Genomic DNA, 15027 nt, shown 5'->3' on the forward strand with positions numbered 1-15027 from the left:
TCCATGTCATGCATTTCATATCATGTCATCATGTGCATCGCATTTGCATACGTGTTCGTCTCATGCATCCGAGAATTTTCCCCGTTGTCCGTTTTGCATTCCGTTGCTCCTACGTCCTCCGGTGTTCCCTTTTGCCTCTTTTCATGTGCGGGTGTTAAACGTTCTCGGATTGGACCGAGACTTGCCAAGCGGCCTGTCAAGTTTCGTGCCATTTGGACTTCGTTTGATACTCCAACAGTTAACCGAGGAACCGTAGAGGCCTCTTGTGTATTGCAGCCCAACACCTCTCCAAAGTGTCCCAAAACCCACCTAAACCCCCTCCATCCTCTCGGTCGTTCGATCATGATCGCGTGGCCAAAATACGCACCTCATTTGGACTCTCCTAGCTCCCTCTACCTATATAAACCCCGTCTCCCCCGAAATTTCGGCCAAAACCACCCCTAACCCTAGCCTCTTCCTCCTCCCGCCGCCGAACGCGTCCGGATCGGGCCGAACACATCCGCTCACCACCGCCCGACCAATAAATTGACGCCACGTGGCAGAGCCGCCCGTGCCCCGCCGCGGCCCGCTCGGGCCCGCCACCGGCCCCCGCGGCCCGCACCGCGTCGCCGCCCGAGCACCGCGCCCTCCGCCGCTCGGCTCGCGTCCCCGCCGCCGTCCGCCTTTCGCCGCCTGCCGCCGACCTCCTGCCGGTGCCGATTCGCCTCGCCGCTCCCCTCCACGCCGCCGGCGACCGCGGCCGTCCGCTGCCGCAGCACGTCGGCCGCACCCGTGGCCGCCGCCGCCCGCGCGTTCCCCGGCCGCGCCCGCTCCGGCCACCGCGTCCCTTCCTCTCCGGCGAGCTCCACGCCGGCCACTGCCTTCTCCCCGAGCTCCGGCGAGAGCTCAGACGTGCCTCGGTTTCCGTGCGCCAGATCCCGATCCAAAATATCTAGGATTGACCTCTCTTTTCCCCTAAGTCCCTAATATTTTCTAGGCATGTTCATCATACCATATCTCATCATCTGTAGCTCCGTTTTGCGCGTGTGATATATTAAATTGTTCGCTTGGTTGTGATCTTCATTTTGTTCCATTGCACCATGCTTGTTTGAGTCCATCTTGATGCCTAAAATGCTGTTGCAAGAGTGCTACAAAATGTTAGTTTCTATTTCTTAACAGATTATGAGCATTTGTCATTTTTGCCATGATTGTTGTGTGCCTCCTATGAACTTGAGCCCTACATGTGTTTTGGGCTATGCCATGCCATCTTTACAGGGGTGTATGCCATGTATTTTTGTGATCAATGTGGTGACTAGCACAAGCATGCAAAGTAGCTCTCGTGATGTTGCTGATTTCAGGGACTTAGAATTCTTCCAAGTCATTTCCCTGATGTTATTTTTATGCCATGTATTCATGTTGCTACAGAGTGATCCATGCCTCTTTTGAGCATGTTCAGTAAGGATGATTTTGAGATATTGTTATGCTCTATCCATCCATGTCTTTGTTTGAAATTATGGAGTACCCTAGCATGACTCAATCTTGTTCTAATTTTTCTATAAAATGTTCTTGGCAGATTGTTTACGTGTTAATAAATTTTGCCGAGGTTGTTGTAGTTGATCCTTGCATGCTATGAGATTGTTCTTGCCATGGTTAGCTACTTGAACATGTCTTCTTGCTGGGTGTATGCTTAGTTTGTCATGCAATGCCTTGTGGTGAGTGCATCGAGCTCGCAAACATGCTTGCGTAACTCTGTTTTTGCCATGTCCAGTTTTCTGCTAAGTCTGAATCTGTTAACGAAACTTGCTATGTTTACGTGGGTGCATCATGTTTTATGTGCCCTTTTGGCTTATGGTCAGTAAGGGACTTTTGTTATATGCTTTGAGTAGTTCCATGCCATGCCTTGCTTTGCCACAATATGTTCCTGTAGTATGTTGTTATCTTGCTCTAAACATTAATTGCTTCCTGATGTTAAATCCTGACATGTTATTTTCACTAAGTCTGTGAACCTGATATCTTTTGCACTTTTGCCATGCTTGTTTGAGCCTGCTATTGTGTGAATTAGCCATAGATCATTGCTCATCTTTTGTCAAGCATCTTGAGTGGATCACTGCCATGTGCTTTGTTGCTATGTTGGAGTGCAGTAGCTTAGTTTCTTGTTGCATTCTAGATGGCATCGTGCTGTTAATCGCAAAATAGTGCCTTTATTGTTTTGCTTGCCATTTGCAAACCGTGCATCTGATTCCGGTGATCTTTATATCGATTTCAACCGAAATCAAATCATCTTTACAGCGGCACTCTTGGTTTTCCAAGTTGAGGCCTGGTTCAATCTTTTCCTTCTGGAGCATGCATATGCATTGCATTTTACATCCCGCATAGCATGCCATGTTTTGCATCATGTTGCTTGCGCATTGCACCATGGTTGATTGTGGTTCCCTTTGCTTGTGTTCTTGCTTTGGGTAGAGCCGAGAGACGAGTACGTGATCGAGGAACCCGTTGAGTATGCTTACGAGGATCAAGCTTATGTCAACTCGGAGAACTTTGCAGGCAAGATGACCATACCCTCGAAATCACTTCTATCTTTGCTTGCTAGTTGCTCGCTCTATTGCTATGCCTATGCCGCGATACCTACCACATGCTTCATCATGCCTCCCATATTGCCATGTCAAACCTCTAACCCACCTTGTCCTACCGAACCGTTGTTTGTCTATGTTGCCGCTTTGCTCAGCCCCTCTTATACCGTTGCTAGTTGCAGGTGAAGATTGGAGTTCGTTCCTTGTTGGAACATGTTTATTGTTGGGATATCATTATTATATCTTGTTTACTTTAATGCACCTATATACTTGGTAAAGGGTGGAAGGCTCGGCCTTATGCCTGGTGTTTTGTTCCACTCTTGCCGCCCTAGTTTCCGTCATACCGGTGTTCTGTTCCTTGATTTTGCGTTCCTTACATGGTTGGGTTATAATGGGAACCCCTTGACAGTTCGCCTTGAATAAAACTCCTCCAGCAAGGCCCAACCTTGCTTTTACCATTTGCCACCTAGCCTTTTTTCCCTTGGGTTCTGCGGACTCAAGGGTCATCTTTATTTTAACCCCCCCCCCCCCCGGGCCAGTGCTCCTCTGAGTGGTGGTCCGAACCGAGCTGCCTGCGGGTCCACCTCGGGGAAACTCAAAGGTTGGTTTTACTCGTAGCTAGTCTCATCCGATGTTGCCCTGAGAACGAGATACGTGCGACTCCTATCGGGATTTGTCGGCACATCGGGTGGCTTTGCTGGTCTTGTTTTACCATTGTCAAGATGTCTTGTAACCGGGATTCCGAGTCTGATCGGCCCGTCCTGGGAGAAGGAATATCCTTTGTTGACCGTGAGAGCTTGTGATGGGCTAAGTTGGGACACCCCTGCAGGGATTTGAACTTTCGAAAGCCGTGCCCGCGGTTATGGGCATATGGGAATTTATTAATGTCCGGTTGTAGAAAACTTGTCACTTAACTTATTTAAAATGGATCAACAACGTGTGTAGCCGTGATGGTCTCTTTTCGGCGGAGTCCAGGAAGAGAACACGGTCTCGTGTTATGCTTGAACTTAAGCATTTCTAGGATCACTTCTTGATCATAGATTCTAGAACGTGTTTTGCCTTCTCTTCTCGCTCTCATTTGTGTAAGGTAGCCACCATATATGCTAGTGCTTGCTGCAGCTCCACCTCACATAACTTTTACCTACCCATAAGCTTAAATAGTCTTGATCGCGAGGGTGTGAGATTGCTGAGTCCCCATGACTCACAGATTACTTCCAAAACCAGATGCAGGTGTCGATGATGCCATTCTAGGAGATGTGACTGAACTCAAGTGGGAGTTCGACGAGGACTCAGGACGTTACTACATTTGTTTTCCAGACGACCAGTAGTGGAGCCCAGTTGGGGCGATCGGGGATCTTATGCATTTGGGGTTGTCTTTATTTTGGTTCCGTAGTCGGACCTTGATTGTATCTGGATGATGTATGTGTGAAGTGGCGATTGTAAGCCAACTCTGTACCTCTTTCTTATTCAGTACATGGGATGTGTAAAGATTACTCCTCTTGCGACATGCCTACAATGCGGTTATGCCTCTAAGTCGTGCTCCGACACATGGGAGATATAGCCGCATCGTGGGTGTTACAGGGGAATCGAACAGATTAATCATGAGTTATTGCCATATTATCTAGCCTAGAATTATTGGAAAGAAACAATGGGGTTGCGTTGCTGTTTTCAGAGTTTGTCTTCTTATCTTCAGCAGCCCGCACCAAATTAACACACTAGCATTGCTATCATTGGCCAGGTCAGATAATAGGAAAGCAACATTGACACAACGAACGTTTGGGCAACTAGACCACACCAGCCTACACCAAATTAACACAATATGGCACATCTATCATCAGCCAGGTAAGGTAATACGAAAGTACCATTGACACAATGAATGAATGGGCAACCAGAGCAGCACTACAATTCAGTAATGTGCATGATATGAAATAGTACACTCATGCAGCTCAGTATGCAAAACTACCAGGCAGTTTTCCTTACAAAAATCAGCATTGTCGCCTTTAACATTTTGCTACAACTGAATTTAGATCAGACAAAGGTTGGATTCACACCGATTAACAAAATACATGTTGATGTAAAAATATAGTGATATACAACAGGTACTTACATCAGCATTGGAGCATAGAGAATTCCCGGAAGATACTTTCATCGAATACGATCCCAGTACAAAAAGTCTTCTATCCTTTAAGCTTATTTTCTAAAAGAGAGATGGGTAAGAAACATGTAGATAATATGATCAGAATGCTATAAAATTTCATGATCCGAGGATACACACACGCTTCTTAGAATGGAGTTGACATATTTTTGCTGGACTGGAGCGGACCAGTTCTTGGCCACTGGAATATGCTTATTGTCAGTGGGAGTTGGGTTTCTCTGTGCTGGAGCAGTATCTATGAAAACTGGAGTTGGTTTATTATCTCTTGGCCTTTGGATCTTTTGCAAAGACCTGGTTTGTAACCCTTCAGATTCTAACATAGCCGTCTTCCCCTTGAATGCCTTATATAGAAGAATGGTGCTTCAATTATAAAACATGCTACAGCAGAGATGGAATAGGTATTGAATTTTAGAAAGGCATGACATATTGACATGTATTCCCTCCATCCGGAAATAAATGGATGGGTCTAGGCGTATTTCAGTTCTAGATACATCCAGTTTTATCCATTTCTGCGACATGTAATCCGGACAGAGGGAGTATGATGTAAAAGCTAGGGATACGACAGGACAATAGTGTAAAAACCACTACTTGAATGTAAAACTGTATGCTAGCGGAATACATTACAGAAAAACACTAGGGCAACATATGCGTGTATGATTGGGAAACTAAGATGGCATTGCAAGACCACTAGAACATCACTTCAATGTAAAAAAAGAACATGGTATGGTAGACAGATGAAGTACATACTGATGAATAACAATGCATAAGATATTGAGAAGCATGATGTCCAAACTAAGCAGATGGCATTGCGATAGAGCAGAATGATAGTACTTGAATTTGAAAACATGTTACAATTAATGGAATAGGTACTGAAAAACAGGAAAGCATGCCATATTTACATGCATGATCAGCCGGCGAAGCACAAGGCATTGCAATAGAGTAGATGCATTCTAGGACATTATATGCATGTTGTACCCATATCAAGGGCCAAGTTAGAGCAAGGACCTTATGGGGTGAATAGGATTCATCATCTTTTTGCATGTCTTGTGAAGAACCGCCTTTACATGTTCCATCGTATTGGGTATCATTGACGTCAAGTTTGTTGGCCGTTACATTGCTCCGTGAGGTTCTTGTGGATAAATTAGTGTGTGCAATTATATCTAACATGCATGGAAGACAACTAGTAGTTAGATTTATGTAACGAGTGTCTGTAGGAGACGGCATAAATAGTAGGACTGGGGTTAACTAGCAGCAACAGGTCTCAAAAACTAAAGGGAGAACACAGATGAAAGCTACAGAATATGTATCTTTTGTACTCGAGATTAACTAGATGGCACACAAAAGTATTAAGGAACAACATAGGTTATACTAGAAGTGGTATAATACTAAAATCACCAGCCTGTGGGATAGCATTGGCTGATGGATGATAACTATGGAACAGCGTTACCTAAAGAACAAGTCCCTTAGCTGAACTATGGAACAACGTTAACTCCTGAACAAGACCCGTAAGAGATCAACATGGATATATAGTGAAATGTGATAATCTATTTTCCATGCTTAGATGAATAACAAAGCCATAAATGTTGCACACAAGTAATATGAGGGTACAACCTATCTGGACGCCATCCGTAGGAGTGAGCATCATGTGCTGACTTTTCGATGGCCCCGCAGTTGTTGTGGTTGTCCATGTCGGGCACACACATTCGATGCAGTGAACTGTTGAGTGGGGACTATAGCTCCCTTCTGGTGTATGCTTCCCTTGTTGGAGCAGCTGCGGTGAGTCGGAAGATGGTGTGGCTGAAGATGCAGAAAACGCATAATGTTAAGAATGACACATCTCTCTGATCTAAAGAAATACCCTAAGAGATCAACAGCAAGGTACGAGAGTGGTCACATGTCTGTTGACTGAAGACTAAATTGGGGTCACACGATTTTATTTTATTTTGGTACTGTCTGATCTACGTCGGATGGCTTGATGGCCGTCTTGTGATTTGGCGCCCACGAGGTATGAATGGGGAATTGGGAGGGGGAACCATGTCTTACGGACGCATTTGTCTAAAATGTGGGGGGAGTTATAGTTCTACCCCTGCCTTTAGGATTCTCGTCTTGGGTCTGTGTACTGAGGGTCAGGGATAGTAGAGTAACTTTGCTTCTCCCAAATAGTGGGAGCGAGCGATTTCGAGCGAGGATGGCATGTTTTGAAATATAGTGGGCGCGAGGATTTCGGGCGAGGAGGGCGTGTTTTGAAATATAGTGGGCGCGAGAGATTTCGGGCGAGGAGAGCGTGTTTTGAAATAGTGGGCGCGGGCTATTTCGGGCAAGGAGAGGGTGTTTTTCCGGCCATGGTTTATGAATTATTCGGCACATGTCATTTCGGTCGAGGAGAAGGTGCGCTTGGATGAAGTTACGGACCTACCCTTGATGTACAACGGGTCAATTGATGTGTGTCCCACATAGGCCGGTAATTTTGCATCTCCCATTTATTTGCTCGGGCGAATTCCACTGAGCAGAGAGTGTTTAACAGTTCATTCAAATTTTGGGAGAACGAGCATACACGTCTACCTTAACAAGTCCATTCGAATAAAATTTTGAAATATTAGCTTGCCACTTCTTTCTTAGATGGAGACATGATGCTCGGGAGTAATGTGTTTTTACATGCTCGTTGCTAGTGATTTACTATATGACAAATAGTTGACCCACTCAAAAATAGGAATCAAACCCAAAATGAAATATCTCGATTCAATGAAATAGCTCGTTCACCAGGTTAAAATAGTGAACTAAATCCAAGATTGAACACCTCAATCGAGTAGCATGTTGTACAGTACTATGGCACTCCATGAACATGTTGAAAGTCAAATTAATGAACTTGTTTGATATACGCACATCTCCGTTCATGTGTGTATTGCAGACAACATGTTCTCCAATTTTAATATTTGAATGCATGTTTATATCGAAACATGGTTTATATTAGTCTTTGATGCATAAAACATGACCTCCCCCTCTCCCGGACTCCTGCTCTCTCTCTCTCGCCGACAATCTTCAATTCTGTCGCACGCATCCAACACACAAACCTTGTTGGTCCCTCCCTCGTCGTCTCTCTCTCTCTCTTTGTGTGTGTGTGGGGGGGGGTCTTTCTAGTTCGTATGCATATATACTCCATCTATAGGTCTCTCTCGCACACTATGTATGGTTCTCTAGTCCAATCTAAATATCTTGGGTGCACTCATCGTACGCACACAAATTCCTTACCTCATTGCCCATAACTCTCTCACGCACCACTCTGTCGTCTCGGAGCTCTTCCCTCTCTCTCTCTCTCTCAAACTCCCCATCTACCTGGGTCACACATACACATGCATATCTCACTCGCACTCGATAGACCCATCTAAAACTATATCTCTCTCCCTCGTTCTCTCTCCATCTCACATGCACAAACACAATCTCATGCCTAGCCAAGTATGATGGTCTCTCACTCAAATTTAGGCACAGGCAGTCCCCCCTATATGTATATGACTAGCTAATCTTAGTCTCCATCACAAACATGTGCATGGTCTATCTCCATTTCTCTCGGGGCATCTTTCTATCACGCATGCACCTCCCTCGATCTCCCACACATATAGTCCCCTCATGATCTCGAGGGGATCTCTCTATCACAAACACATCCTCTCTCCCTCCCCATGCGTCCATGTTCTCCATGTGTCCCTCTCGACCTTTGTTCCTTGTTGGCCAGACCTCTATTGGACATGTGCTATAGGGGTGTCTCTCTCCCTTCCAAACAATCACGCACTAGCTATCTTCGTGTATCTCCTCACCTCGCTTTTCTATCTCGGAGATGCATGCGTGATATGTTTGCATAAAGAAACAAAAAACACACTCTCTCTAATTTATCGTTTGTTGTCCCTTTCTCTTTCACACACATACTCTTTTTGCACACTCACTCATTCTCCTTCACATGCACTTGATCTCTCTCGAGTTAGGCACTCTCTTCGGTCCATAGCATATAGATTTATTGAAAAGTCAAACATCACAAAGTTTGACCATGTACGTGGAGAAAAACATTTACATCTATAATGGCAAACATATACCATTAGATTCATCATGAGATGTAGTTTCGTATGATGTATATTTGGTATTGTAGATATAAATAACATTTGCGTAAATCTGATAAAAGTTTCCAAAGTTCGACTTCTAAAAAATTTACATGCACTGCATTATCGAGCGGATGGAATATCTCTTTCCCCCTCTCAGCTATCTGACGCACCACTCAGCCTTATCGGGGCTCCTCTATCTCTCTCAAACTTTATATCTCCCTGGTTCACACATACACATGTCTCACTCGCGCTACATATAGACCCATCCAACAGTCTCCGCCCTTGTTCTCTCTCTATGTGACACGCACCCCCCTAAGTACCATAATCCCTCACTCCATCATAGGTGCACACACTCCCCCCTAAGTATGATTATCTCTCACTAGCCATCAGGAACACGCGTATTGTCTCCTTCCATCCATACGTCTATCTCGATATCTCTCGGGGTATCTTCTATAGCGCACACACCTTGCCACTCGGTCTCCCACCCATGTAGTCCCATCACGATCTCCAGGGGATCTCTCTATGACAAACACACACTCTCTCCTCCCCATGTCTGCATTTTCTTCATACGTCTCTCTCGACCTCTCTCCCTTGTTTGTCAGACCCCTCTTGGCCACGTACTAGGGGTCTTTCTCTCTCGGTTGCAAACAACCACACACTATCTCCTCACCTTGCTTCCGTTGTCGAAGATGCATGTGTGTTTTGCATAAGACACACACACACGCCTTTTCTCTACTTTTATCATGTGTTGTCCATGTCTCTTTCACACACGCACACACACTTTTTCACTCATGCTTTCTATTTCACACACACACTCTCTCTCTCTCTAGTTAGGGACTCTCTCACGTCCATAAGCATATGGATGTTTTGAAAAGTCAAACCTCAGAAAAGTTTGACCAGGTATATGCGGAGAAAAACATTTACATCTGAAATGATCATTAGATTCATCACAACATGTACTTACTTCATACTATCATTTATCTTTGGCATTGTAGATATAAGTAATTTGTTTATAAACTTGGTCAAAGTTTCAATAGTTTGACTTTAAAAAAATGTTGGCACTACATTATCGAACGGAGGGAGTAGCTCTTTCTCTCTCTCTCTGCTATCTCTCACGGGCCTCCCCTCTCACTCGAACTCTCTATACCGACGGATTATACGCTCACTGTGTCAGCGTATAGCTCCGTATATTGTTTAGTTGACCGGTCAACCAGTCCACATGCTGCCTTGTCAGCTCATGTTCTCTATCTTCGTGTGCTAGCCCATGTAGCAGTGGGTGAAAATAAGTAAACTAGAGGCCCATCTGACACGCGGTGAAGTAAACAAAGTTGAAACCACTCGGGGTAGCACCCTGCACGCTAGTAAATTGAGGGCGCATTGAGGACACAGTTCTTCCGCGTGAAGGACGCACTCGCGCACAATTCACCACTGTGCGGCGGCACGCACAGAAGGACGCACTCGCGCACACCCAGCAGGCCAGCACACAACACACACCAGCACATGTGTACACCGACGTCGCCGCCGGTTGAGATGGACGGCGAGGCAGCCAACAAGCGGAGGCGGCTCGAGCCAAAACCGCATCCGGCGAGCACGGACTTCATCAACAGCCTCCATACGACATGCTACTCGTCATCATTGGCCTCCTCCCCACCAAAGCTGCCGTGCGGACCGCCCTGCTCTCCCAGCGGTGGCGCCACCTCTGGTGCCGCGTCCCCCTCAACCTCACCATCGACAGATGCCTCTACAACGGGATTGCAAACGCATGGCCGCAGTCTCCAAGATCCTTTCATCGCACCCTGGGCCAGTTAGACGCCTTGACATCCGCATGTTCAGTACCAACTGCAAGGTCCAAGCCAAGTTCGACGAGTGGTTCTTGTCCCCCGCCCTAGATCAGCTCGAGGAGCTCAGCTTTGAAGCTGGACGATGTCACTCTCTGCCGCCGTCCGCGCTCCACCTCGCGCCAACGCTGCGCCGCGCCAGCTTCAGCTGCTGCTATCTTCCCCAAATTAATGTTGCGCCCGCCCTTCTTCTCCCTCAACTCAAGCAGCTTGACCTCTTTGATGTTGTCATCTCGAAGAAGGCTATGGAGCACCTGCTCCCCAGCTGTACTGCGCTCGAGTACCTTCGTCTTGAGCAGATCCACAGGTTCATTAGCCTCCACATCTCCTCGACGAATCTCCGATGGATTTATGTGTCTTGCTGGCCCCGCAACAAGACATCAATTGGGAAGAGATCACTCCAGCTGTTCCACGTTATGGTCATTGAGAATGCGCCTTTCCTTGAGAGATTGCTTGTATCGGATCTAGAAGGTCCAACAAAAATCAGGGTCATTAACGCGCCAAAACTGACAGCGTTGGTGCACTCGTCTGCCAAATTCTCTGAACTCTTTATTGGATTTGTAATCGTTCAGGTACATCACTCATCTTCTTCTCCATCTTCTTGAAATTCACATTTTTAAATTTCTTCTTGATGTATTTATGACCATCTTCCAGAAAATGATTCCCACAAGCTTGACCCAGTCTAAGCACACAGTGAAGATCTTGGCAATAAAATCTATCGGCCCCAATCTGGATCAAGTTGTTAGATTCCTTACATGCTTTCTGTGCATCAAGAAGCTACTCATCGAGGTGAAACTTCTTTGCTATTAGTAAACGGTAATCACAACATAGCTCAATTTTTTCGTAATTTTCCCAAATTACGATGAAAAGTGTAGTGTTCAAAACTGCATCTACGCAGTGCAACGAAAGAAATGTTTTAGTATTTTTTCTCACGTGATCACCTGCATCATTTTTTGTTGTACTACTATAGTAGCCTAGGCTAGTCATAGTGGAAAGTAACTTACACTAGTAACTCTATGGTTACGCTAAGAGCAAGTACTACCTCTGTCCTGGTTTACTCTTCCTATTTTGTAGTATCAAAATTTGACCATAGATTTAACTGACAAAATGTTAATGCATGTCACTAAAAATTATATCATTGGATTCATATTTGAACATAATTTCAAATGGTATAATTTTTGGTGACATGCATTGGCATTTTCTTAGGGGAATCTATGGTCAAAATTTTACACTAAATACAATGTAGTACAAAAGTGGGCTATAACGGCCCTCCACTATGTAGGCCAAAATACGTGCCAAATTCACTTGTGATGCATTTGGAATCGATGCCTCTCCATTGCTCACCTGGTGCCCCAATCTGGATCACCTACTTTGCTCTGGTGCCAAATTAACTCACGCAATGAAAAACACTTGCGTGGGAGAGAGAGAGAGAGAGGACTGAGGCAATAAAAACACTTGTTTGGGAGAGTGAGAGGTTGGTGTAGTTGGTTTGATTGATTTGTTTATACATGTGGGTCTGTGTGCACAGCGATGCCAACTCTCTCACATCGCGAGAGCGGTGCCAAAATCTTTTGATTTGACATCAATGCGTATTATGTGGCATACTTTTGAGAAATGTGGCATCGGCCACATAGTGGAAGGCAACAAGTGCCCAACCTCTTCACGTCCTCCTAGGTAAATGAGAGGAAAGAGAAACAGAGAGAGAGAGAGATAGAGAGTGAAAAAATATCACTAGCCAGCCAACCCTATCGTATGAGAGAATCATATTGGTACCTCTTGATGACATGGCAATCTTATACAGCCAGCTGCTCTAATATGTTCTCTTCTTTTGCAGATAAAAAAGACCCGAAAGTGAAAAATATGTTGCACTATAACAATCTCGTCGAATGCCTTGATCTCCATCTTACAGAAATTGATTTGATCGACTACCGAGGCAGCACATCTGAGATTAAATTGGCCATGTTCTTTGTTCTAGAGGCAAGTGTGCGCAAGGTAATGAGGTTTGGCGTTCTCTGGCACAATAATGAATGGTGTGCTGATCACCGCAAGCGTCTAAGCCTAAATGACAAAGTCTTCGCAGAAGCTGAATTTGATTTTGAAACATCAAGTGGCCAGAGAGTAGAAAATTGATTTGCCCATTAGTGAATTGTCAGGGCGTTGGATTTTAGTTTGTACGATAATGCTGCATCCACCTAAAGTAACAAAAGTTCTTACGTAAACTTCCTAGATTCCCTCTTCGTAGGTGCAACATTACTCCTAACATTTGTAATATTAGTTTGAAACTTGTAATATTGCCATGTCCTATTCCTCTGTTTTGAAAATCCTGCGAATCAAAGAGGTCCTGAGTTGGTTATGATGTTGTACCTGCCATCTTTCACCAATAGCCGTCGGATCTAGATCTAACGCATACAAACCAAACTTCTCCAGTTTTGCAAAAAGATGCCCGCACTTGTTCCCTATTTACAAACAACTCCTTGTCTCTCACAATCAGCCTTATCTTCTCCCCACCACATCTAGAAGGCCATGGAAAAATCTGGCACGATGGCCGCTGCCGGTGCCGTCCACCCCCAATCTTGGTGTTCCGTGCAATGCACGGGCATCTATGCACCGGGAAATTATGTCGAACACGGCTAATTGTAAGCAGATTAGCTCTACAGCCATGATGATAGTGACTCCAGATAGTGAGGCTGACTATGTTATGCCGAACACGACACCTATACTCAGGTGTCATTTCTGGTGTAGGGTCTTGTCACTTCACTGCGAGGAGCAGCACGTGATAATTTGACCAATGGGTAGTACAGTGCTACTACATTGGTAGTACTACTACTAGTACTAGCACCACCGTCTGGATTTAGTAGTACTACCACGTCCATCTGGATTTAGTATTTGACTAGCAATATCTAGTAATGCATGTCACAAAAATTGGTCTGTGTAGGACACATCTAGATGTGACATCCTGATGTCCACTATGTTTGTGGCCTGTTTTTTTTTCTTGTCTCATTTTTTTTGTTCCTTGTTGCTACGTTATTTGTGGGAGATTAGATGTGACATCCTTGGAAAACATCTAGATGTGAATTAGACAAACTACACAAAAAATGTACTACTCCCTCTGTAAATAAATACATGTGTATTGTTTTATTCCTTCCAGTAGATGGCTCAAATATGAAGTCTCGTCAATTAGACTACTATTGTACTCACCGAGCGCTCAGCTTTGTAAGCTACCAACAAAAAATTGCAATCAAAGACTACTATTGTACTCCCTCCGCACTGGTGCATTAGTCACTTTATGAAAACCAAATAGTAATCCCAAAACTTTTAGGCACGGTGCATTTACTACCAACCTCGTTCCTTGTTTTTTGCCACGAAAAAAGAAATCACCCAATACGAGATGTGGGGTGCGTATGCATCCAATGACTTGAGACTACTCCCTCCGTCTAGGTGTATGACTAGCCACAATGAAGAGTAACATACACATATCCCTAAACTATGTTACTACCTTTCATAGTGGGTAGTAACATAAGTGTGATAACATGCAAAGCCTCATTTATTAGGTTATAGACTCATATTGCATTGGGACATGTGATGTTACAGTAACTAGCTAAGTTACTCAAACTACCTCTCTCCTCATTAACTCATTGCCACATAAGAAAATTTGTTGAGTTGGACTCGATGTTACTGCTGAAGTTACTCCCATTGTGGCTAGTCTAAGTCATCTTAGAGCAAGTGAAAAAGAGGAGTGGGCTCTCATGCAAGAGCTGCTATATGCGGATTCCTAGGCCGATATACAATAAATATGAAGAGAGAGAGAGAGAGAAGATGAGAAAAAGTAGTACTCTTATAGCCAGCCTTATAGCTAACCTTATTGTATGAGTGGCTACAAGTGATGGCTCTATATGACATGGCAACATCATATAGCCAGCAGCTGGCTATACTATTAACCATGCTCTTGTGCACCGCGACCAAGACGAAGGGGAAAGCGAGAGAACTTAATGTCTTTTTGCTAATTAATAGGATTACATGCAATGAACTAACCACTGCATGTCATGTTTGGTAGTCTCAAGTCATTGAAAGCATGCACAGCCCACATCTCTCATTGGTTGATATGTCACGAAATAAGAAACGAGGAGGGAGTTAATGTACCGTGCCTAAGTGTTTTGGGATGAAGGGGGTGCAGCTTCATTGACTTACTGCACCTGCGTTTGGATGAATGACTCGTGGGCAAAATAGGTGGCTGGCCCACCTGTCATGCAGCCAAAGGCAGGTGCAGTAGAGGGCCAAGGAGTAGATGGCCAACACACACATGCATGCAACGCAGTCTGCACTTCTCATATAAAGACTCCCTGCCAGTCCAATCTACAAAATCGTACGCACCGACACACCCTAACCAAGGGCAAGAG

The sequence above is a fragment of the Triticum urartu genome, chromosome 2A (assembly GCF_056163025.1).
Source record: "Triticum urartu cultivar PI428250 chromosome 2A, HENAU_Tu73, whole genome shotgun sequence".
Lineage (NCBI taxonomy): Eukaryota > Viridiplantae > Streptophyta > Magnoliopsida > Poales > Poaceae > Triticum > Triticum urartu.